This window comes from Tenrec ecaudatus, chromosome 1 (genome assembly GCF_050624435.1).
Source record: "Tenrec ecaudatus isolate mTenEca1 chromosome 1, mTenEca1.hap1, whole genome shotgun sequence".
Classification (NCBI taxonomy): Eukaryota; Metazoa; Chordata; class Mammalia; order Afrosoricida; family Tenrecidae; genus Tenrec; species Tenrec ecaudatus.
In genome coordinates this window covers 143650413-143674426 of record NC_134530.1, presented here as the reverse complement: position 1 = coordinate 143674426, position 24014 = coordinate 143650413, and the positions used below count along the sequence as shown (strand labels likewise).

At 42.7% G+C, this 24014-nt stretch overlaps 2 pseudogenes; one reads left to right on the top strand and one right to left on the bottom strand.

Moving 5' to 3' along the window:
- Positions 1–7343: 7343 nt before the first annotated feature.
- On the bottom strand, positions 7344–7903 carry LOC142437013 (chromobox protein homolog 3 pseudogene; annotated as a pseudogene).
- A 13276-nt stretch (positions 7904–21179) lies between these two features.
- On the top strand, positions 21180–21706 carry LOC142437004 (large ribosomal subunit protein eL24-like; annotated as a pseudogene).
- The last annotated feature ends 2308 nt before the right edge of the window (positions 21707–24014 follow it).

Below are 24014 nucleotides of genomic sequence, written 5' to 3'. Positions count from 1 at the left end.
CAGAGGGCACCCTCTGACAGTGTATTCACTGGCTAATTCCTCAAGGTAGACAGCTGATTCCATCTTCCAGCAGCATATCTGACAATGCTCCACTGCTGTAAGACGGTGTTTTCAGTGACGAGTTGTGGCGAGTTCTTCAGACTGGGCGGTCTGTTCCTTTCTCTCAATCTGTTCTTCCTCTCGGAGCTCTGCTGTAACCTGGTGACCCCGCTGATAGTTAAAATGCCGGGGATACAGCTTCCAGCATCACAGCAACCTGCAAGCCACCACAGAACGATAAGCTGGCCAGCAAGAGAGTGTCATTCATTTTAGCTACATGGAATTCCACTGCATAAATATGTATGCACACACACAATGTGTTTACTTATTTTCCTATTGAGGGACATTTAGGTCGTCTCCAATGTCCATGCTTACAAACAGATCCGCATTCAGACCCACGCCTTTTTGTTTTTTTAACTGTACTGAATTTTTGAGTTTTTAATTTTTAAACCATAAATCCTGATAAGAAGTACGTTTTTATGTCATGACCCATTATAAAAACTGAAACATAAGTTTCATAAAACACCCTCATTTTCTATTCTATTTAAATAAATAAATAACCCTGATTGTCCAGAGGCAGATCTCTTTTTTTTGTATCCAAAATGGGTTTATTAGAATGACTTCCCACTCATCTCGACTCAGGGTCTTGTAGTGCTGCTTCCGTCTGAAGGAGCGTCCTTCTGGGAGCCTTGCTTTCCCTCCTGTCATCTGGCAGAGGACAGGAGAGCAGCCAGCACACAAAACTACTGTTTGCGCATGGCTGAAGACCGTGGTGATTTTATAGCAGCCTGGGCATTTGACGTCCATGGAGTAGGAATTGGGGCTCTCTCTGCACCAGGCACTTCTCCCTGTGTTTTCTCTTCTCCCCTTCGGGAGATGGGTGAAGGAGATCCTTTAAGAGAGGCATGATCGCCCAGCGGTGGTCAGCGCCGGAAAAAGCGAGGTAGATCTTTTGTGTAAAAAGTTTTTCACATAAATTCCAGTCCCCAAAGATGGATCTCCTCACCCATCAAGCCCCACCAAAAAAAAAGAAGAGGGTGAGAGGGACCAGATTTCAACCCTTTGAGTCAAGATGTGAATGCAACATAAAGGCGTGAACCTGGGAACCAATAGAGAGGTCAGTGGGGCCGGCTCTCAATCCGAACTACGTGGGCACCCCCCACCCCAGAGGAATGCACTTCAGAGGACAGCACTGAAGCTGCAGCTCAGGAGGGGGGCGAGTCTGATCAGGAGTAAAGGAAGAGTGAAGGAGAGAGTGGAACACACCCCGGCCCACCCAACCCTGAGGACAATTTCCCAGCTCAGAGCAGCCAAAGCACAGAGAGGATCACAGGGCGGGCCCCACCATGAGACACAACATCCCTCACTGACACATAGCACTAAGGGGGGCAGCACTGGGGACACAGCGTTGGAGATGTGCCTGATCCGACCCCACCGCACCGGGGTGAACACTAAGGGTGTACAACGGAGCAGCAAGGGGAGCAAAGCAACTAAGTCCCTGAGGAATGTCAAAGATGGACTGGGGGGCCAGGACGTGGCACCCCGCAGCCTCGACTGGAAAACACTCATAAAGGTCAACCGACAGGCCTGGAACTGTTTGAGGGCTTTTCAGCTTTTTTTTTGGCTTTTCAGCTTTTGCTGTTGGTTTTTCTTTCTTTATTTTTGTTTTGTTGTAGTAGTTGTTGATTAATTTTTTTGTCTTCTTTTTTAATGTTTTGCTCTGCTTTGTTTTTTGGATGTATTATTGTCTATGCATGTCTGTCTGGACAAGATAGGCAGGATGAACAATCTGGAGGAGAGAACAATGGGACCGATGGTTGGGGTGGGGCACAGGAGAGGAAGATAAGGGGAAAAGGAGGGGGGTGTCAACCAATCCAGGGACAAGGGAAGAATATGTGATCCAAAATTGATGGCGAGGAGGGCATAGGATGCTTGGGGGGCGGAGGGAGGCTTCATCAAGGGCAATGTAGCTGAGAGGAATTACCAAAACCTAAATGAAGGTCGAACATGATAGTGAGATGGGAGGAAAGGAAAAGGAAAAAGAGGAACGAACAGGGAGGCTTAGGACAGTTATAGAGGTCTAAAGACAGGCCTGTATATATGTAAACACATTTATATACAGTGATGGGACTGGAGATATGTACATATATTTATTTATAAAGTACTATGGTAGCAGATGGACATTGGGCCTCCACTCAAGTTCCCCCTCAACACAAGACCAATTTGTTCTATAACACATCACTAGGTGATATTCGCCTTCCCTGACATGATCGCTGGAGACAAAATGTGTGCCTAAGCAGATGTGGTGAAGAAAGCCATTGGTGCCTGGCTATCACAAGATATAACATCCGGGGTCTTAAAGGATTGAAGATAAACAAGCAGCCATCAAGCTGAGAAGCAACAAAGCCCACATGGAAGAAGCTCACCGGCCTGTGTGATCACGAGGTGTCCATGCGATCAGGTATCAGGCATTTAAGACCCCAAACAAAAAACATATCAATGGGAATGAGGGGGAGTGCAGAGTGGAGACCCAAAGCCCATCAGTAGTCAATTGGACACCCCCTTCAGGACGGCCACAAGGAAGAGAGGAGCCAGTCATGGTGCAGTATAGCACTGATGAAACACACAGCCTTCCCCTGGCTCTTTAATGCTTCCTCCCCTCCCCCTACACTACCATGACCCCAATTCTATCTTACAAATCTGGCTAGGCCAGAACACGTGTACGAGTACAGATAAGAGCTGGAAACACAGGGAATCCAGGACAGATAAACCCCTCGAGACCAATAAGGGGAGCAACGATAATACTAGGGTAAGGGTTGGGGGTGGGGGTGGGAAATTAGGGGGAAGTGATCACAATGATCGACGTATGGCCCACATGGCAGGAGGATGAACAGCAGAAAAGTGGGTGAAATGAGACAGCAGTTGGTTTAAGACATGAAAAGAAAGAAGAATTTGTAAATTATCAAGGGACATGTGGGAGGGAAGTTTGGGGAGGGAAGGGGGAAATGAGGAGCTGATGCTAGGGGATCAAGTAGAAAGAAAATGTTTTGAAAAAGATGATGACAACATATGTACTGAGGTGTTTAACAAAATGGATATATGTATGGATTGTGATAAGAGCTGTAAGAGCCCTCAATAAGATGATTAAAAAAAAAGTTTGTATGTAATTTGGAGCTTTGTAAGAAGCTTTGGAAATGAAGTGCCCTAAGTTAAAGTTTCATTAGCTGGTGTCAACTTGAGGCTATTAAGAGTGAAAGGATGGAGTTTAGCCTGTCAATCAAGTCTCAGTTTGATGACCTCATTTGGAAGTGCAACAGAGACAAATAGCTCATTGGAAGCCAGAGATACTCACTCCCTAGAAGACATTCCTGTTGACAAGCCATATAGAGCCACACTGGTGCAGCCAGAGATGCTTCCACCACCACCACCGGGTCCACAAGTCTTTCCACCCACCAGCCTGTGATCTTCCTGCATTCAGCATCATTGCATGGCTGCGTGAATCTAAAGAGAACTTTATGGACTGGTATTGACATATGGGGTAATATTGAACTTATAGACTTGGTCTGGACTGAGCTGTTTTCTTAATGTACAATTGCTCTTTGATATAAAGCTCTCTCCTACACACATATGAGCATCTCTCTAGATTTGTTTCTCTAGTCTACCTGGACTAGCACACTTAGCGACCCTATGTACAACAGAAAAAACCAGTATGAGGTCCTGTGCCATCATGCAACCATTGCTAGGTTTCAGCACATTATTGTAGCCACTGTTAATCTATTTCAATGAGGGTTTCCTTTTCCCCCCTTCTTCTGATCTCTATATTCCCAATTATGATGTCATTTTCCAGGGACTGGTCCCTTCTGATAACATATCTAAAGCATGTAAGGCAAAGTCTTGCCATTCTCGGTTTTAAGAAGCATTCTGGCTATACTTCTTCCAAGACGCTCTGTTAATTTTCCTTGGCACTCCATAGTATAACTGACATTATTCACCCATATCACAATTCAAATGCATCACTTCTTTTCCCATCTATCTCTCTGGGTAGACAAACTAAGCTGATCTGAAGATCACTAATAACGAAGCCCTAACTACCGTTGAAGGGTCTCTGGTTGGTCTGGGGGCTAAGAATCGGGCTGCTAATTGCCAGCTTGGCAGTTGACACCCACCAACCTCTCCAAGGGAGAATGATAGGCTGTTAGCTCTGTACAGACTGATGATCTCAGAAACCTTATACACAGTTGTGATGAGATGAAGTCAACTAGATGGTCGTGAACTCTTTTGATTTGCTAGCAACTTCAGGAATAGGAGGGGGTGCCCAAAAACCCAATGCTCATTTGGTTGGTTGGTTTTTTTTATGTGAAGGGGATAGTGCATTTGGAGTTTTTTCCACAAGGTCAGACTGATAATCAAGCTTTTTATTCAGGGATTGCAACAAAAAAAGGCCTGATATGTGAGAGACGAGGCACTGTTTTCGCCACCATAACAGTGCACCTGCTTATGCAGACATCTCAGTGTGCCAGTCTTAAGCGAAAAACAGCATGTCGCTCTTGTCCCATGCACCTGACTCACCTGACCTCGCTCTGTGTGACATCTTCTTGTTTCCTCGAGGAAAGAGGGACATGAAAGGGCAAAGATTTGACTACAACATAGAAGAGGTGGGGAAAAAATGAGGGAGGTGCTATCCACCATCCAAACAGATGAAATTTGAAAAATATTTCCAAGAATGGAATCACAGATTTGACAAATGTATTAAGTATAATGGAGAATACCTTAAAGGTGATAAGGCTGTTTGGTAAAATAAATTAAATACATAGCTTTGGGGGAAAAAATCTGGGTATTTTTGGCTGGGTACCCCCTCATATAGCTCTACCCTTGTGATGGTTAGGTTTTGAGTCACTGGGCTGGGTCAGGATCTTCAGCAGTCTCTATGTTCTACTACTAACCCTCCATGGCCTGACCTACCACGATGTCATGATCAGTTGTAGAAAGATCAGGGTGAATGGAACACTATCACTCTGGTCATAGCCGCGGTGCAGCTACTAATTGAAAGGTTGGTTCCTCGCGTGTGTGGCCTGCTTCCCACATATAAGCTGTGGAAAAATTGCTTTTCTTTTTAGTTTACTATGAACTGGGAGTTAATAAATCTGTCACATCTTTCCCGGGATCCTGCATCTGACTCATCAACTTGAACCAGTGCCTGCTAGATTGCCTGTTGATCCTGATAGTTATCAGATGTGCCACCTGACCGGCTTAGCTTGGATGCATTTGGCCTTACAGCCACCAGCCTGTGGCCTTTCTGCCAATCTTGGGTTTATCAGTCCCCACAGTACAAGAGTCAAGAGAAGCCTCCAGCCTAATATCTGACCCATGGGCTTGAAACATGCCTGGACTTGGACTTACCTGTTTCTACAACTCTGTGAGCCATTTTCTTGATATAAATCTCTTTATATATATTTATAAACATTAATGGTTTTGCTTCTTGAGTAAGGTGACCAGATTTTAACATCGGTAAAGCGGGACACCATTGATAAAACTCATATCCTGGTGAGATAGCCACATGGCAGCCGAAAACCGTATACCCTAGCTTGTCATGCATTCTTTCCAAAAATTTGGACTTTTAAAAAAATGCCACTGGACACAGGAGAAATTGTTAAAAATTGGGACTGTCCTGCCAAAAGTGGGACATCTGGTTACCTTATTCTTGAGTGAACAGAGCCTAATATAACACCAAACAGTGGACTGGTTAGTGTCATAAGCTGGCTTCTCTAGATAAGTAAAATTAGCGAAGCATATAAACTCACATATAAATATGTATATCAAGAAAAAGAGATTTACCACAATAACTCATGTGGTAAGTCCCAAATCTGTGGTCAGGTGACACATTATGACTCACTGTGCTACATGAATAGATAAATCTCAAAATTGGCAGGTCAGATGATGATCTCAAGGATCAGAAGAGAGATGATAACAAGCCACTTACAGGATCCCGAGCAAGGGAAAACTTTGGCAAAGTATCCATGTGTGAGGGCCTTCAACATGCTTGTGGGAAAATGGAATTTAAAAGCCTCCTCGCACATTTTGGATACAGGGAACACCCCTAAGGAAATTGCCTTTATGTGAGAATAAGGATGGAACTTAATTTAGGGTTGGGTTTGAATAAGAGTAGAACTGGTGTTGTGCCTTCTTGGAATGCTGTGATTTAAGACATGCTCCGCACAAATCCAGCCTCATTAACATATAGAGGTTAGAATTTAAAACACATCAAATGGAAGGTAATGACATCAGAATACAAATATATGACAACCACACAGTAAACATGAAGTAAACATAAAAAATGCACGGCCTAGTTAAGTTGACAGGACATTGACCATCGCAGCTAGGTTTAAAGATGTGCACACTTTCAGTATTGAAATATGAAATCTGACTATACCCATGTCACCATCACCACACCGGAGAGAACATCAGTCATCCCAAGGAGTTCCCTCCCGTCTGTTTGTGGTCAATCTCTGGGCAGTCACTGATCTGCTTTCTGTTAGTTTCTTTTTCTAGAATTTCAAATAAATGGATTATACAGTATGTACTCTTTTGTGTCCTACTTCTTTCAATAAGCATAAGGTATTGAGATTGCTCCACATGGATACATGTATCAATAGTTGTGCTCTATTTACTTCTGAGTAGTAGTTCACCACATGAAACAAGAGCCATCATTTTCAATAGATACTATTTACCCATCCACTTGCTGAGGAATAGTTGTTTCCACTTTTTAGCTATTGTGAGGAGAGTTGGAAGAAACACTTTTTTTGGTAGCGGTCTTGGTTCTAACCTGTTTTCGTTTCTAGAGTAAATACCCACAATTCATATTGCCAAGTCACATAGCAATGTCCGACTTACACGTTATGTCACTCACCTTAACTGTTCATCTTTCTAAGACTCTGCCACACTTTCCTACCGCGTCCGAACATTTGACGTTCCCACCAGCAGTTGTTTCTCATCTTTGTCAACACTTGGTATGACTAATACATTTTAAAATCACTATTGAAGATGCACAGTGGCATCTCACTGGGGCTTTATTTTTTTTTTTCTGCTGAGTGAAGCTACGACAGAAAGCTTTATTTGTTCAAAGTAAACCGTGTTATTGATGCAGCACCCAAGGAATTCCAACAACTCTCCTAATACTCCTTCAAAACAAACATAGCAACTTGTTTGCATTAGAATGTGGTCATGCTTCACACTAAGATTTCAAAACCAAACCAAAAGAGACCCCCAATTATACATGTAAACATATTTAAAAGCAATGCAAACAATTATTGAGCTTCATGTTCTGGACAAGAGTGCCAAGTTAATCTCTCTTCAGAAAACACACTGACAATTTGAGGGCGTTTCCTGTGTGCCAGCACCAAGCCTGCCTCGTCTGAACCTTGCCATTTCATGAGCTGCACGAACGCCCCACTGCTGTCTGTCTGCCGCCCCGAATATGCATTCAGGACCCAGGCCTCTGGCAGGGACTCTGGGTTTGTGGGCAGCATCTTTTCTCTTCTTTGACTTGCTGTAGTCAAATTCACCATGAAATACTTTCTTTTTGTCCCATGTTCTTTACCAGCTTTTTTTGAGAATTGAGAAACACTTCAATCAATTCTGGACAATCTAAATTTTCTTCAGGTTCCCAAGTATTATCAGCATCTGTAAATCCCTCCCAATTTAGGAAAGACTCCACCTTCCCATTCACAACATGTTGCTCCGGTACTTTTCCTACCACAGATTCTTCAAGGTCAGCCTCTTGGATTGTTGAACTCTTTCCATTCTGTTTCCTTACCTTTTTTTTTTTTTTGCTTATGATTACTATTAATGCAATGTTAGAATTCATTACCGTGGAAACCATAACTTTGAATTTCGTGATTCTTCTGTGACCATTCCCATGTGTTTTTACGTTGTAACTTGACATGGCTGAGTCTGCATGTCTTCTTTATACATTTGTGACTTTTTAATCAAGCCTAAGGCTGCAAACTTTGGGTTTAAGTTGATGCGACTATGCAGTCTAATTGGAGGTCATTCTTTCCATTGCAGGCTTGAAGAGCTATGACTCACCCCTCCACGCTGCTCCAGGCTGCAAGCGTGCTCCCCCGGGAGCCTCCAGTTGGAGCCACACCAAGGAGGATGGGGAGGTGGAAAAACACTTCATGTGCTTTTGTCATTTTTCTATCTTCTTTGGGGAAGTGTCTTTTCGAGTCTTTTGCCCATTTTCACAACTGAAGATATTTGCCTTTTTATACTTGACTTTGGACAACTCTCTATAAATTATATATATGCAATTGTACAACTCTTCTTGATATGATTAAACTATTGCATTATATGCTATGTGGATGATGTCCCAATAAAACTTAAAACAATTATACGCATGCACTTTTTGTTGGCTATTTGATCTGCAAATATTTTTTTCACAGTTTTCAGATTCTTTCAATAGTGTCATTTTTCGATTTTTAAAAGTCACTTTATTGGGGGCTCGTACACCTCGTATCACAACCCATACATCAATTGAATCAGGCATGTTTGTACATATGTTGCCCTCATTCTTTTCCAGACATTTACTTTCTATTGAGCCCTTGGTATCAGCTCATTTTTGTAAAAATCATTTTATTGGGGGCTCATACAATTCTTATCACAATCCATACATCAATTGTGTAAAGCACATTTGTACATTCATTGCCCTCATCATTCTCAAAACATTTGTTCTCCACATAAGGCCTGGCATCAACTCATTTTCCCCCTCCCTCCCTGTTCCCCCCTCCCTCATGAACCCTTGATAATTTGTAAATTATTATTTTGTCATATCTTACACTTTCCGACATCTCCTTTCACCCACTTTTTTGTTGTCTGTTCCCCAGGGAGGAGGTTATATGTAGATCTTTGTAATCAGTTCCCCCCTTTCCACCCCACTCTTGCTCCACTCTCCCGGCATCGCCACGCTCACCACTGGTCCTACAGGGATGATCGCCCTGGATTCCCTGTGCTTCCAATTCCTATCTGTACCAGTATACATTCCCTGGTCTAGTCAGATTTGTAAGGTACAACTGGGATCATGATGGGGGTAGGGAGAAAGTATTCAGGAACTAGAGGAAAACTGTATGTTTCATCATTGTTACATTGCACCCTGACTGGCTCATCTCCTCCCCGAGACTCTTCTGTAAGGGGATGGCCAGTGGCCTTCAAATGGGCTTTGAGTCTCCACTCTGCACTTCCCCTCCTCATTCACTGTGATATGATTTTTTGTCCTGATGATGCCTGATACCTGATCCCTTTGACACTTCGTGATCGCACAGGCTGGTGTTTTTCTTCCATGTGGGCTTTGTTGCTTCTGAGCTAGATGGCCATTTGTTTACCTTCAAACCTTTAAGACCCTAGACGCTATATCTTTTGATAGTTGGGCACCATCAGCTTTCTTCATCACATTTGTTTATGCACCCACTCTGTCTTCAGCAATTGTGTCGGGAAGGTGAGCATCATGGAATGCCAGTTTAATTGAACAAAATATTCTTGCATTGAGGGAGTACTTGAGTAGAAGCCCAATATCCATCTGCTACCTTAATACTGAACCTATACATATATGCACATAGATCTATTTACACATCCTCATAAATATATTTACATATATACATGCCTTGATTTAGACCTCTATATATGCCCTTGCCTCCTAGCTCTTAACTCTATTTCCTTTTACTTTCCTCTTGTCCCACTATCATGTTCAGCCTTCATTTGGGTTTCAGTAATTCCTCTCGGTTACATTACACTTGGTCATGCCCTACCAGGCCTCCTACACACTCCTCAGTACTGATTTGGATAACTTGCTGTTCCCTTGTCCCTGGGTTTGTTAACACCTCTACCCTTCCCCCCACTTTCCCCTCTTCCATGTCCTCCTGGACATGTTGGTCCCATTGTTCTCTCCTCCAGATTGTTCATCCAGTCTATCTTATTTAGACAGACCTGCGGAGATAATAACATGCACAAAAACAAGACAGAGCAAAACCAAGCAACAAAAGAAAAGAAAACAACAACTATAAGCCAATGACAAAAAAAAAACAACACAACGACAAGATAGAAAAGCTTGTAGTTAGCTCAAGGATTGTTTGTTGGCCTTTAGGAGAGTTTTCCGGTTGAGTCTAATGGGGCGCCAAGCCCTGGCCACAGTCTATTTTTGGTATTCCCTGGGGACTTCATTGCTCTGTTCCCCTTGGTGTGGGGGGATCAGATTGAGCGGCATTCCCACACTGTGTCTCCAGGCCATTTTTCTTTTTAAGTGTGAAAATACACACAGAACACGTCCACCATTTAGCATTAACACTATCTTTGCAAGAGAAAACAGTTAACATTTTGGTGACATTTGAGTGATTTTTTTTTTTTTATGGATCACACTTCTGTCGTCATTTTAAGTACTCTTATCCTACCTCATGGAGATTTTGTATAAACTGTTGCTCTGAATACATTACACTTTACATTTCGATATTTAATTTTTTACAAAGTGTGAATTTAGGTCAACGTTCAATATTTTTGCATATGCGTGACGCAATTGCTGCAAACATGTTTTTATTTTTTTTTAATTTTTGGAAACATGTTTTTAAACGACTGCATTTCTGTCCAGAATTGCTTTTGCACTTAAAAAAAAATCAGTTGGCCAATGAGATAGTTTATTGTGCCAGCCTGGCTGATGAACACAAGTGGGATTAATTGAAGGGCAGTGAGTCTCACCTTTCTTGTCTCTCGCTCTTTAATCATCAGACCAGTGTGTGGCTGCCTTGCTTGTGCCTCAATTTAAAGGGTACACTACTTGTGGGTCACCTAGCCTGTGGACTGTGTCGCTGTAAGTTGAGGTCCCTTTAAGGCCACAGGATTGAAATTTACATCCCTGGAGCTGGGGACTGGCTGATGGTGACCTGCCTTGCTGTTTGCTGCCTGTGCTGAGATAGCCTAGCTCTCTCTCTACAGAGGACTACCTGGCGGCCCTCAAGACTTGAAAGGCTGCGAGTGTCTCACAACTCTCTCACGGGAATGAGTCGCACTGAGCCATTCGTACTGCTTTATAATTTAACTGGTCATTTCTTGTATTATCTATCTATTTATCTATCTGTATACAATTTAACAGTTTGTTTCTTGTGCTATACAATCTAACTATCTTTATAAATACATATACATAAAATGATCAGCAATCTGGTTTTTGCTCTCTAGGGAACCCTGTCTAATACAGCCAATCATCCAAGTCAGTCTACATCTGGATCTCTGAATAAGGGAGGAGCCCTTGTGGTAGGGTACCTTGTTGGGTCTCATTGCTGGAGGGAGAAAGGTCAGACTTTGTCCTCCCTTAGGGTCACAGACTCTGCCTGACTGTGGGGTTGCTATGAGTCAGAACGCATCGATGGCAGTGAGGTTCGTTTTCTGTTTACTGAGTAGAGGTGACCCAAGGAAAACCAGTGCATTTGAATTGTGGTGCTGGTGCAGACTCTTGAAGGACAAACAGACCTGTCTTGAGGGGAGTAGAGCCAGAGTGCCTCCTTAGAGGCCAAGACGGTGAGACTCGCGTACTCTGGACATGTTGTCGTGGAGAAGGACATCACGCTTGTGAAAGTGGAGGGGCAGAGAAAAAGAGGAAGGTCCTCGGCGAGAGACATTGGCACCGTGGCTGCAATGGGCTGGATCATTTGAATGACTGTGCGGATGGTGTTTCGTTCTGTTCCACGTGGGGCCGCTGTGAGCTGGACGTGACTTGACGGGGCGAACAACGCCGTTCTCCTCCATTGCTCTGTGTGCCTAGCCCCTCGCCCTCCGCACAGTGTCGGGGCGGTAGTTTTGTAGCCCAGCCTTAAAATAGGGTATCACGAGCTCACTGCAGCAGCATACACACGAATCCAAGGTAATATGACTCCTCCAAATCAGTTTGTCTAGATCACCTATCAAAAAATAAGAAGGGGGAGGAGGAGGAGAAGGAGAATCCTGCTGGGCTATCTTTGGAATTGTTTGAAATCTACAGATTATTTGGCCAGAGTTGATATTGCCATGTTAATCTGCTGATTCACGCGCATGGCACGTCTCTTCATTTATTTAGTTCTTCTTTTTTCTTCCACCACAGTTTGTGGTTTTAAGCACACAGATCATGTACACATTTTTTCAAGGGTTTTGTTGGCAAGTAATTTACATATTGTATAATTCAATGGTTCAATCATTCAGTCATATCGAGGAGAACTGTACAATCACCCCCACATCAATTTTTTAGAACATTCCGCCTCTCATGGTCAAATCACTTCCAAGATGAGTTAGGCTCAGCCCATTCTAGTGCTCCCCTCCCGTCTTCACCATTTATTCCCGAGATGCCCTTGCCTCCCCATCATCCACCGCTCCTGCATCCCCTATCACCCCTTGGATCAGTTATTCTCATGAAGTATCCACTCCTCCTGTGCGTCGCACCTGGGAGACCCAAGAGAAAATAGTAGCAAACAAAATCATGCCAAGGTGGTGAGGCTAAAAACATAATACTATACAAAGATACAAATAATGCATAAGAAGGGACAGACCCCAACAACATTCAAAAAGCCAGGCAAGCAATTTCTATCATGGAACCAGTAAGAGATACTTTCACCGAGAACATATTCAGGTCCCATCTATAGGTCAATCCAGCATAATCAAGATTACACTGGTCTCTCTGCCTGTTAGTAAGGCTGATGGAGACTCTTGCTTATGGATAGAGCAGATCTGCCAGAGCTCAGTCTGATTAGATACTCTGCAGATGGCTTTTGGCTCCCACTGACCCCATCGCCCTCTACAAATTGGGTGCTCATCAATTTTTGCTCCGATCCTTCTCTACTCACCATATTTAAATTTTGTAATTGTCATCTCTGTATTACACAAGCTGGTGTGACACTTAGTTGATTCCTCACTTAGAGGGCTTCTTGTTTGAAGACAAGCCTTTAAGACCCCAGACACTATTCCGATTTATAGCCGGGCACCATCTGGTTTCTTCACCACACTTTGCTGTAACACCCTTATCTTCAATGATCATTTCATAAAGGTGAGTATGTAGCAGAGCCATGATGTAAGAACTAATTGTTCTCAAGTTGGTGCTGGGATTTAGTGTGAGCCCCAAACACATTTCTGGATGTATGCCTTTTTTTAAAATTTGTTGTAACTTGGTAGCCAGTACATATGTCATATTGTTCCATAATTCAACCATGTCAAACATAATTGTGCAATTTTTTCCATAATCATACATGTTTCCCAAAACATACTTTTGCTTCCTGAACTTCTTGACATCATCTTTCTCTATATACCCCTCCCCCCAAACCCCTGTTACAGTTTCTTTCCCTGTAGGCTACCATCCCTGGGTTTCATTTACCGGACAATCAGGCAACAAAGGACACACCTTCAAGGGGGTGAGACCCAATGGCGACGCACCTCTGAGATACACCCTAATATAAACAAGGATAGGTAGCATATAACAGAATGGCTCTCACAGGATTGCTGGGATAATACGTATCTTAATACAGCATATTGATGTCATGGGCACATTTTGATAGGTTTATATCTGAGTAATTTATTTATGAAGAGGCATTAAAATGATCTTATTCTACATTTAACTTTCAAATCGATCATTGCTAGTATTTAGAAATATGATTGGTTTTTGTCACTCAACCTTATATTCTGTGACTGTATTAAATCTACTTTTTAGTTCTATGGGGATCTCTATATATCTATCTCTCTGTATTTCCATATATCTATTATTCATATCTCACTGCCTCTGAGTTGACTTCAATTCATAATGACCAAGGTTGTAAATCTTTACACTTGACCTTAACCAAAGAACTGAGAAGTGATCACTTTATCTTTCTCCAGTGAGTGGCTGGTGGGTTTGAACAACAGATATGTTAGTTAGCAGCCCAAGACTCAATTAACCCATCGTGCCAAAGAGTCTGTTGGAAAATTCTATTATCCTTTAATTCCATTTTCCCACAAACTTTCCTCCTATAAACAAGACCTTTTACCACCATCGCCAGTCTGAATTTTAAACAGATTCTTGAACTGGTGGCGTATAGCCATCCGCTGGCCACCAACTTTAGCACTGGTCTCATCTCCAGTTGCTTTTCTAGAACTACCGTATATACTCGAATATAAACCGACCCGAGTTTTAGTCGAGGTACCTAATTATTACCTGGGAAACCAGAAAAACTGATTGACTCGAGCATTAGCCTAGGGTGGAAAATGCAGAAGCTATTGGTGAATTTCAATAATCAAAACACATGCAAATAAAATTACTAAAAATTGAGACATCAGTGGGGTAATGTATTTAAATATTTATTTTAAATAAAAACATAAATAAAAGGACAAGTCATTTAACATTAGTAAACCAGTACAGTCAGTGGAAAATAGGCTCAACAAAAACAATGAGGTATCAACAATACCTTAAGAGTACTATTCCCTGAGCTCAATCAGCAACCAAGCTAAAATGTAAAGAGTTAAAATCCTTCAAAACTGGAATCCTCATCATCATCTGTATCCCAATGCAGAGCTTCAGTTGGTGTGAGGCCATCATAGACACTGTCCTCACTGAGATCGCCGTCATCACCATCACTGCTGTCATTTTCATACAAAGCGCAGTCTTCACTGCCATCCATAGCATTACTAATACTACATTTCTGGAAGGCACGTTGCACCATGTCTTCTGGAATGTCTTCCCATGCATCTTGAACCCACTTTGCTATTAACTCTATTTCAGGCTTCATGAGATTTCCTCCTTTTGTTAGTCGGGCTAACATCCATTCATGCCACTGACCCGTGTATAAGCACATTTTTTGTGCTGAAAAACTTGGCTTATACATGAGTAGATATGGTACGACTTCCACCATAAAGCTGGGAAAGTTTTCCCAACTTCTTCAGCGTTTTGACTTTTCTGACAAACACTCATGGAAAGGACAAATAGATGGGCCAGCCTTTCCCATGTCTTTCCCGATGGACCACTTCTTTCAAGGACTTTGTCTGCACCTCAGACAAATTATCTCCATCCTCTCCCGCCCTCCCTGGATTTGGTGGACCCATTGGAGCTAAAGTCTTCCAAATCTGATTGTTGCATTTGTTTTCTTTCAGAAAACCAACAGAAAAAAAAGTTTACTTGTGTTTTGTGTTTTATTCACTACACCAAGGCATTCAACTGTGTTCACCATAACAAACTAAAATGAGGCAGAAAGGGCTCTTTCTGTATCATTTTTGAGAACTATTGTTTTCCAAAAAGCTGACACCATATTGTACCCAAACTAATTATGCATTCAAAGGAACTTCACACTTTCAGTGTTTTTTTATTCCATGAGATTATCCCATAGTGGACTTTAATTTATTTTTTAATTCTGCCTGTCAGGAGTTACAAAAGGAGACTATTTGTCATATATCCATCATATTAGTTTTTGTTTTAATTTACACAGTCTTGGGAGACACTGAAAATCGATTGAACCCTTGGAAAATAACTTCTATGATATGGAACCCTACTTCTGTTGCATATCCAAATAGTTTTTAAAGGCCTAATATATTTCAAAGACTACATAATCATACACACTTAAGAAGAAAATTGTTTTAAAACATCCATAGATTCCCAACTACTACATGGACACCTGCCCCTCCCCCCATAAGAATTTATTTCAAAGGATGGCACTGAATCTGCAGCTCCGGGAGAGAGACATATCAGATCGGAGCACACAGGAACAGATAAAGTGGGAGAGGCGAGAAGGCAGCACATCCTGGCCCATCAGGCTTTGAGGACAATGTTCCCGATTAGAATAGTCAGTCCACAGAAAGAACCGCATGACCAGCCCCACTGTGACACGATGAGACCCGATGTCCCTCACTGATTCATAGCCCTACAGGGGACAACACCAGAGGGAATTTTGCCTGATCTCATCCCTCTACACCGAGGCAAAACACTGAGGGGGTGCAACAGAACAGCAAGGGAATGGAGTGGCGAGGTCCCCAGGGAATGCTGAATGTGGACTTTGGGGCCAGGGCGTTGTGCCCCAACAGACTGGACTGGAAAACACTCCTAAAGACCAAGAAACAGTCCTTGAATTAAGTACAGATTTTCTTTCTTATTGTGTTTTGCTTTGGTTGTTTTGGGGTTTTTTTTGGCCATGATTTGTTATTGTTGTTTTGTTGTATATTGTTGCTTTATTTTTCTCTGTCTTGTTTTTGTGTATGTTCTTATCTCCGCAGGTCTGTCTAAATAAGATAGGCTGGATGAACAATCTGGAGGAGAAAACAACGGGACCGACAATTTCCAGGTGACATGGGAGGGAAGAGGTAGGGGGAGGGAGAGGGGGGGTTTTAACAAACCCAGGGACAAGGAAACAACAAGTTATCCAAATCGGTGGTGAGGAGGGTGTAGGAGGCCTGGTAGGGAATGATCAAGGGTAATGTAACCGAGAGGAATTACGGAAACCCAAATGAAGACTGAGCATGATAATGGGACAAGAGGAAAGTCAAAGGAAATTGAGGAAAGAGCTAGGAGGTAAAGGGCATTTATTGAGGTCTAATTAAAGGCATGTACATATGTAAATATATTTATATATGAGGATGTGTAAATAGATCTATGTGCATATATTTACAGGTTTAGTATTAAGGTATCAGAAGGACATTAGGCCTCCACTCAAGTACTCCCTCAATGCAAGAATACTTTCTTCTATTAAATTGGCATTCCATGATGCTCACCTTCCTGACACAACCACTGAAGACAAAACGGGTGCATAAGCAAAAGCAGTGAAGAAAGCTGATAGTGTCCAGCTATCAAAAGACATAGCGTCTGGACAACCACTGAAGACAAAGCGGGTGCATAAGCAAAAGCGGTGAAGAAAGCTGATAGTGTCCAGCTATCAAAAGACATAGCGTCTGGATTCTTAAAGGCTTGAAGGTAAACAAGTGGCCATCTAGCTCAGAAGCAACAAAGCCCACATGGAAGAAACACGCCAGCCTGTGCGATCACGAAGTGTCGAAGGGATCATGGATCAGGCATCATCAGATTATTGTTGTGAATGAGGGGTGAGTGTGGAGTGGAGACTCAAAGCCCATTTGTAAGCTACTGGACATCCCCTTACAGAAGGGTCTTGGGGAGGAGATGAGCCAGTCAGGGTGCAATGTAGCAATGATGAAACATACAACTTTCCTCTAGTTCCTAAATGCACCCTCCTCCCCACTATCATAATCCCAATTTTACCTTACAAATCTGACTAGACCAGAGGATGTACACTGGTACAGATAGGAAATGGAAACATAGGGAATCCAGGACGGATGATCCCTTCAGGACCAGTGGTGTGAGTGACAATACTGGGAGGGTGGATGGAGGATGGGTTGGAAAGGGGGAACCGATTATAGGGATCTACATGTGACCTCCTCCCTGGGGGACGGACAATGGAAAAGTGGGTGGAGGGAGACGTCGGACAGGGAAAGATATGACAAAACAATAATTTATAAATTATCAAAGGTTCATGAGGGAGGGGGTATGGGGAGAGAGGGGTAAAATGAGGAGCAGATGCCAGGGGCTTAGGTGCAGAGCAAATGTTTTGAGAATGATGAGGGCAATGAATGTACAAATGTGCTTTACACAATTGATATATGTATGGATTATGATAAGAGTCGTATGAACCCCTAATAAAACAACTTTTTAAAATCCGTAGAACAAAGATCAATGAGTCTTATTATTATGAAAATAAAAATCATGACAATTACTGTATAAAATGATTTAAGGAATCCCCCACCCCTCCATCCCTGGCCCCTACCACCATCCTGGAAATGGTGACTTAAGAGAAAACATTCTAATACAGCCATAGAAATTTGAAATACTAGAGCATATTACCCAAAAAGCAAACTCACTGCCATCGAGTCGATTCTGACTCATGACTTATGAACTGCCTCTGTGGGTTAATGAGGTTATAAAAGTTTATGAGAGCAGAAGGAACAGCCGGTGAATTTGAACTGCTGACCTTGTTGTTAGCAGCCCAACTCTGTAGCACATTACACCATCCGGGCTCTTCTTGAAGCATATTCCAAGCCAAATTCACTGCCATTGAGTTGATTCTGACTCATAGTAACCTTCTAGGGCAGAGTAGAACTCCCCCCCCCCACCCTCCCACTCCCCACCCCAAGGGTTTCCGAGGTTGCAAATCATGGGAGCGGAAAGCCTCATCTTTTCCCCTCAGAGCAGCTGGTAGATTTGAACTGCAGCCCACCCCATAACTCCCTACTCCAGCAGGCTTCTTTCTCCGACCCAGAAAGGGATTACTGGTAATAGAAGCTACTACCAAAAGATATTGTGACTGTTAAATAAGAACATGTATGTGGAGTCTGGCACCTGGCATGGAGCAAATGCTCAGTAGTAACTATTAGTGAGTGTCTGGGTTGAGCTGTATCTTAGGAATATTAATCTGGCAGTAGTGTGTAAAATAATGTAAGCAAATGGCTTTCCTTCTTAAAAGAGATCCAGATCCTTCCAAGGTTGTGCCAAGAAAACTACAAAAAGAAGAATCTCTCAATGGGATGAAAAGTCTTAGGAATTGAATGAACAACATTTAGTGAAGGTCGGGAAAGGAGTCGTGATTCTACCTCTGTTCTTGATATTCTAGAGGTCCGGCACACTGAAACGCAAGTGGTTTTGCTGTAAAGGGTTAGTCTTGGAAACCCACAGGGACAGTTCTATGTGTCCTATGAGCTGGAATAGGCTCGATGGCGGTGAGTGTGGTTTTGGTTCATGGTTTCATGTCATCATTTTAGACCCTGGGCTTTCTCTGCACATCCTCTGGCCTGTTCTCCCTCAAATCGCTCCCCCATCCGTGACCCGCTCACCACAAGCCCTCCCAGCCTCTCTTCACCAGCCTGCTCCAGCAGCTCTCTACATCATGCAAGCTCCTTCATTTTCTCCAAGGCTGCCTCATCCAAAAGACAATACAAGCTAGGCAAGGGGGGATCTTTGAAACAGGAAGTGCTGCAGGTCTGAGCCTCTGCTTTCTTTGAGGAGAAATTCCTTGAGTTTTAGTGTAGGATTTGCCTTTTTCTTTCCATAAAACAAAACAAAAGTTTCTTTGTCTTTGAATCCCTAACAGTCATTGCTCACGACTCTCAGAACCTTAGAGGCACTTGGAAGCAGTAGGCACAAGCCAGGTGCAAACATTGCCACAAACATTCTATGGCCTTTTGTCGTTAGAGAAATTATCCAGTTCTAGGACACTGAAAGCTACAACCTGTTTGATGCTTCTGAAGTGAACTTAGCAATGCCATTGGGAGCGTGGGAAATATCAAACCTAAGAGTGACATGGAGCCTCCCTTAGGAGTTCCCATTTATTACTTAAACAAGCATTGTGGTGCTTCCACATGTTTATTTTTGTCTGCTGGGCAAGATAAAACCAAATGCAGTTCAGAAGATCAGTCGCTATTTAAAAAAATGTTCGCTTTTTCTAAGTTAATTTTTCTGCACAGTAAATTAGGAAACAAGAGTTTCTGCGTTAAGAAATTGCGATGGGAGGGCGGCAAGGTGAATCTACAACTGTCCTCCTGTTCCTAACTGCAAACACAGGGAGTCCACAGCGGATGATCCCTTCAGGACCAGTGGTGAAAGTGGCGATACCGGGAGGATGGGGAGGTGTATTGGACAGGGTTCTCTAGAGAGACAAACCAGATTGCTAGTAATTATATATAAATATATTTATAAAGATAGATATATAATTCAAGAAATAAACCGTTAAATAATATACAGATAGATAATACAATAAATTAACAGTTAAATTATAAAGCAGTGAGACACTAGCAGTCCTTCAAGTTTTGAGAGCTGCCAGGTGCCAGTCCCCTTCTGTAGAGAGAGCTGGGCTATATATACCCAGGCAGCAAACAGCAAGGCAGGTCCCCAACTGTCATCAACTGTCAGTCCCCAGCTCCAGAGATGAACATTCCAATCGTGTGGGCTTAAAGGGACCTCAACTTACAGCGACACAGTCCACAGGCTAGGCATCCCACAGGTAGTGTACCACTTTAAACTGAGGCACAGAACAAGCAAGGTGAGGCTCACCGAGCCATTTATCCCTCTGCCCTTCAGTTAATCCTACTTGTGTTTATCGGCCAGGCTGGCACAATAAACAATCGCAGGAGGTTATATGCATATTGCCTCCTCCCTGGGGGATGGACAGCAGAGAAGTGGGTGAGGGGAAACGTCGGACAGTGCAAGATATGACAAAGTAATGGTTTATAAATTATCAAGGGTTCATGAGGGAGCAGGGAGGGAGGGGGAAATATGAGGAGCTGATGCCAGGGGCTTAAGTAGAGAGCAGATGTTCTGAGAATGAGGAGGGCAATGAATGTACAAATGTGCTTTGCACAATTGATATATGTATGCATTGTGATGAGTTGTATTTGTCCCTAATAAAATGATTTTTTAAAAAAATGAAATGATAATGGGGACAAAATAATAATAATTTATAAATTATCAAAGGTTCATGGGGGGGGAGAGAGGAGAGAAAATGAGTTGATATCAAGGGCTCAAGTAGAAAGCAAATTTTTTGAGAATGATGATGGCAACAAATGTACAAATGTGCTTGACATAATGGATGTATGTATGGACGGAGATAAGAATTTTACAAGCCCCCAGTACAATGATCAAAATTAAAATAAAAAAAAAAGAAATAGCAATGGGACAGTTTTTTAAAAAATTGGTACCTCAAAGTCTATTTAAGACACTAAAATTAAATATATAAACACATATACATAAATTCCTTAAGAATCTGCTAAAGGTCCAAATCCAGAATCGAATCTAGAATGACTGTAAAGCTTCTGGAACAATCAGACTTGATAATCATATATATTTCATCCTTACTTTATATGCAAGAATGAATTTTGTCTGATCAATTATTAGGGAGAAGGCCTTAGGGATAGCTTTAAGTCGTTTGAGTCCCTATCTCCAGTTCTGTGAGGAACTTTTGGTGGTTTTGCCTGTACCTGAGGGTACAAGGAGTCACTTTTAGAAGACATCCATAAAATATGGAGCGGGTGCCAGAGAAAATCCAGACAATCGTGCTTGTTTGTTTGTTTTATTCCCTGGACTCGGACAGAATTATATAGCACTTTAAAAAGATCTTCTCGCTCTTCGCCGTCTTCCCCGGCCCTCCGCTGCCGCAGCCATGAAGGTCGAGCTGCGCAGCCTCAGTGGGTACCAGATTTACCCCGGGCACGGGCGGCGCTACGCCAGGACCGACGGAAAGGTTTTCCAGTTCTTCAATGCAAAATGCGAGTCGGCATTCCTTTCCCAGAGGAACCCTCGGCAGAGAAACTGGACTGTCCTGTACAGGAGGAAGCGCAAGAAGGGGCAGTCGGAAGAAATTCAAAAGTAAAGAACCCGCCGTGCAGTCAAATTCCAGAGGGCCATCACAGGGGCATCTCTTGCTGATATCATGGCCAAGAGGAATCAGAAGCCTGAGGTTAGAAAGGCCCAGCGAGCACAGGCCATCAGGGCTGCCAAGGAAGCAAAACAGGCAAAGCAAGCCTCTAAAAAGACAGCAATGGCCGCTACTAAGGCCCCCACCAAGGCACTAAGCAAAAGATTGTGCAGCCCGTGCAAGTGTCCACTGCCGGGTTGGTGCAAAACGCTATGTTGGCAGCAGAGACTTTGTAATAAAGATGCAACTATAAAAATAAATAAAAATTAAAAGATCTTCTCAAATTATATAAGTATCCTTAAAAATCATCTAACCAATTAAAAAACCTGATAGAAGTTTATGGGTTCAGGTCACCTAATGTGTATGTTAGTTTGCCCTGGGGAAGCCAAATTGTGGTTAGAATATGCTCAATGAAAAGATAGTCTACTCTCAGATACTGACCAAAAATTACATAATGCCTTTCCCCCAATACTTGATTAGACAAAATCTTTTTTCACTCATACAAATAGGAGAAAAGTGTATATTATTATCAAGCCTGATGATTCCAGATGTTGTCAGCTCACTCTGGATTCCATCCTCGAGATAAAGGAACTCCGGCCTTTACTACAGTGTTTAGATCTAGTCTGAAAGGTCTGCCTGGGTGAAAAGACAACGTGTAGTGTGGAAGGCTGCTCCCACCACGAGCGGACTCACTGGACCCGGGAGCTTGCCCAAACTGCAAACCAAACTAGCATAATAATGGCCCTTCAGTTACAGCAGTTCCAAGAGCTTACTCAGAAAAATCCATCAACCAATCAATTAATCTTCCAATGGACTTAAAACCAATCTCTGCCACTGCTATAACAAAACTTGGCCATTGGGAAAACAAATGCCTTGAAGAACAAGCCAAAGGCATTTCTTTTTTTACATTTTATTAGGGGCTCATACAACTCTTATCACAATTCACACATATACATACATCAATTGTATAAAGCACATCCATACATTCCCTGCCCCAATCATTTTCAAAGCACTTGCTCTCCACTTAAGCCCTTTGCATCAGGTCCTCTTTTTCTCCCCTCCCTCCCCGCTCCCCCTCCCTCACCCAAGGCATTACTATTGAACCCAAGAGATAGGAAGCTATAGCAGCCTTCCCTTTACCTAACACAAAGGAACAATTAAGAGGATGTTAAGGGCTCTGTGTCTGTTGTCACGGAGCTCTGGTGGCTTTGTCAGGTTGGAGGTTCAAATCCACCAGCCACACCACAGGAGAAAGATGAGGCTACCTGTACCTGCAAAGACTCCAGCCTCAGCAACCCTCTCGGGCAGCGGTTCTCAACCTTCCTCATGCCACCGCCCTTTCAGACAGCTCCTCATGTTCTGGTGACCCCCCAACCATAACATTATTTTCGTTGCTACTTCATCACTGTCATTTTGCTAACTTTTTTTCTCATGACTCACCTTTAAACAAATATATGTCTTTTAATCTTTGAGCCCGATTCAGCCTATCTTATCCCCAAAAGATCAAGGGACCATAACCAAAAGACACTTTGAGTAACACATCTGCTTAAGTGGTCCTGAACTGTTGTTGGGTGTCTCTTTATTTGTACATGAAATTTATCGTAAAGCAGTAGACAACAACGCAGAGGACTAACCAGGACTGTCTGCTAGTACAGCTTGTGCCTTGCACTCTGTGGACACAGCCTCAGGGCCAGAGCTGCTAGTACAGAATTTGGAGAAACTTGGAAATGTGGATTTACAGAACTTTTAAGATAGATGAGTATGTGTATTCTATGCTGTCTGCTTTACTTAATTTGTTTTAACCAACATTAGTGGCCGTCTGGCTTACCTCCCAGGAAACCCTTGTTCTAGCAGCTTCAAATACTAGACTACATGTTTACATGGACACTGGACACTGACCAATTCCAACTCTTAGTGACCATATAGGACAGGGTAGAATTGCCCTTATTGGTTTCTGGGGCCGTACATCTTTATAATAACACACAGCCTCATCTTTCTCCCTCAAAGTGGTTGGTGGGTTTGAACTGCTAACTTTATAGTCATCAGCCCAGTGACTGACCCACTACATCACTAGGGCTCCTTAGAATGCAGACAGTGGCTACTTTCAACTTTTATCCCTATAGCTTATGAAGCCAATTGTTCTTCCTATGAGCAGTTTTTGACTCCCCGAAATGGCGTAAAAGAATCTCTTTTGACAAACCTTGATGGGTCATTATGAGGGTGGCTGGCTACACTATCACAACCTCTAAACAAAGCTCTTAAAGTCACCTACTTCCCCAAACCACTTCAGCCCACCACGCTGAACTTACTGCTGCTATCCAAGTCTGCAACTTGCTAAAGGAAGTCCGTGGATATTTTGTGAATTCAGAATGTGTATTTGGAGTGATTCACGATGACAGCATATTGTGGAAACAGGGAGGGTTTTTAACTTCTTCTGGCCCTACAATTAAAATGCGGAATTTAGCAGCAGGTCTTTTAGATGCCTTGCTGCTCTCTTATGTCATTAAAATATAGGGAAACCATCCAAAGGGTGTGTCCCACACT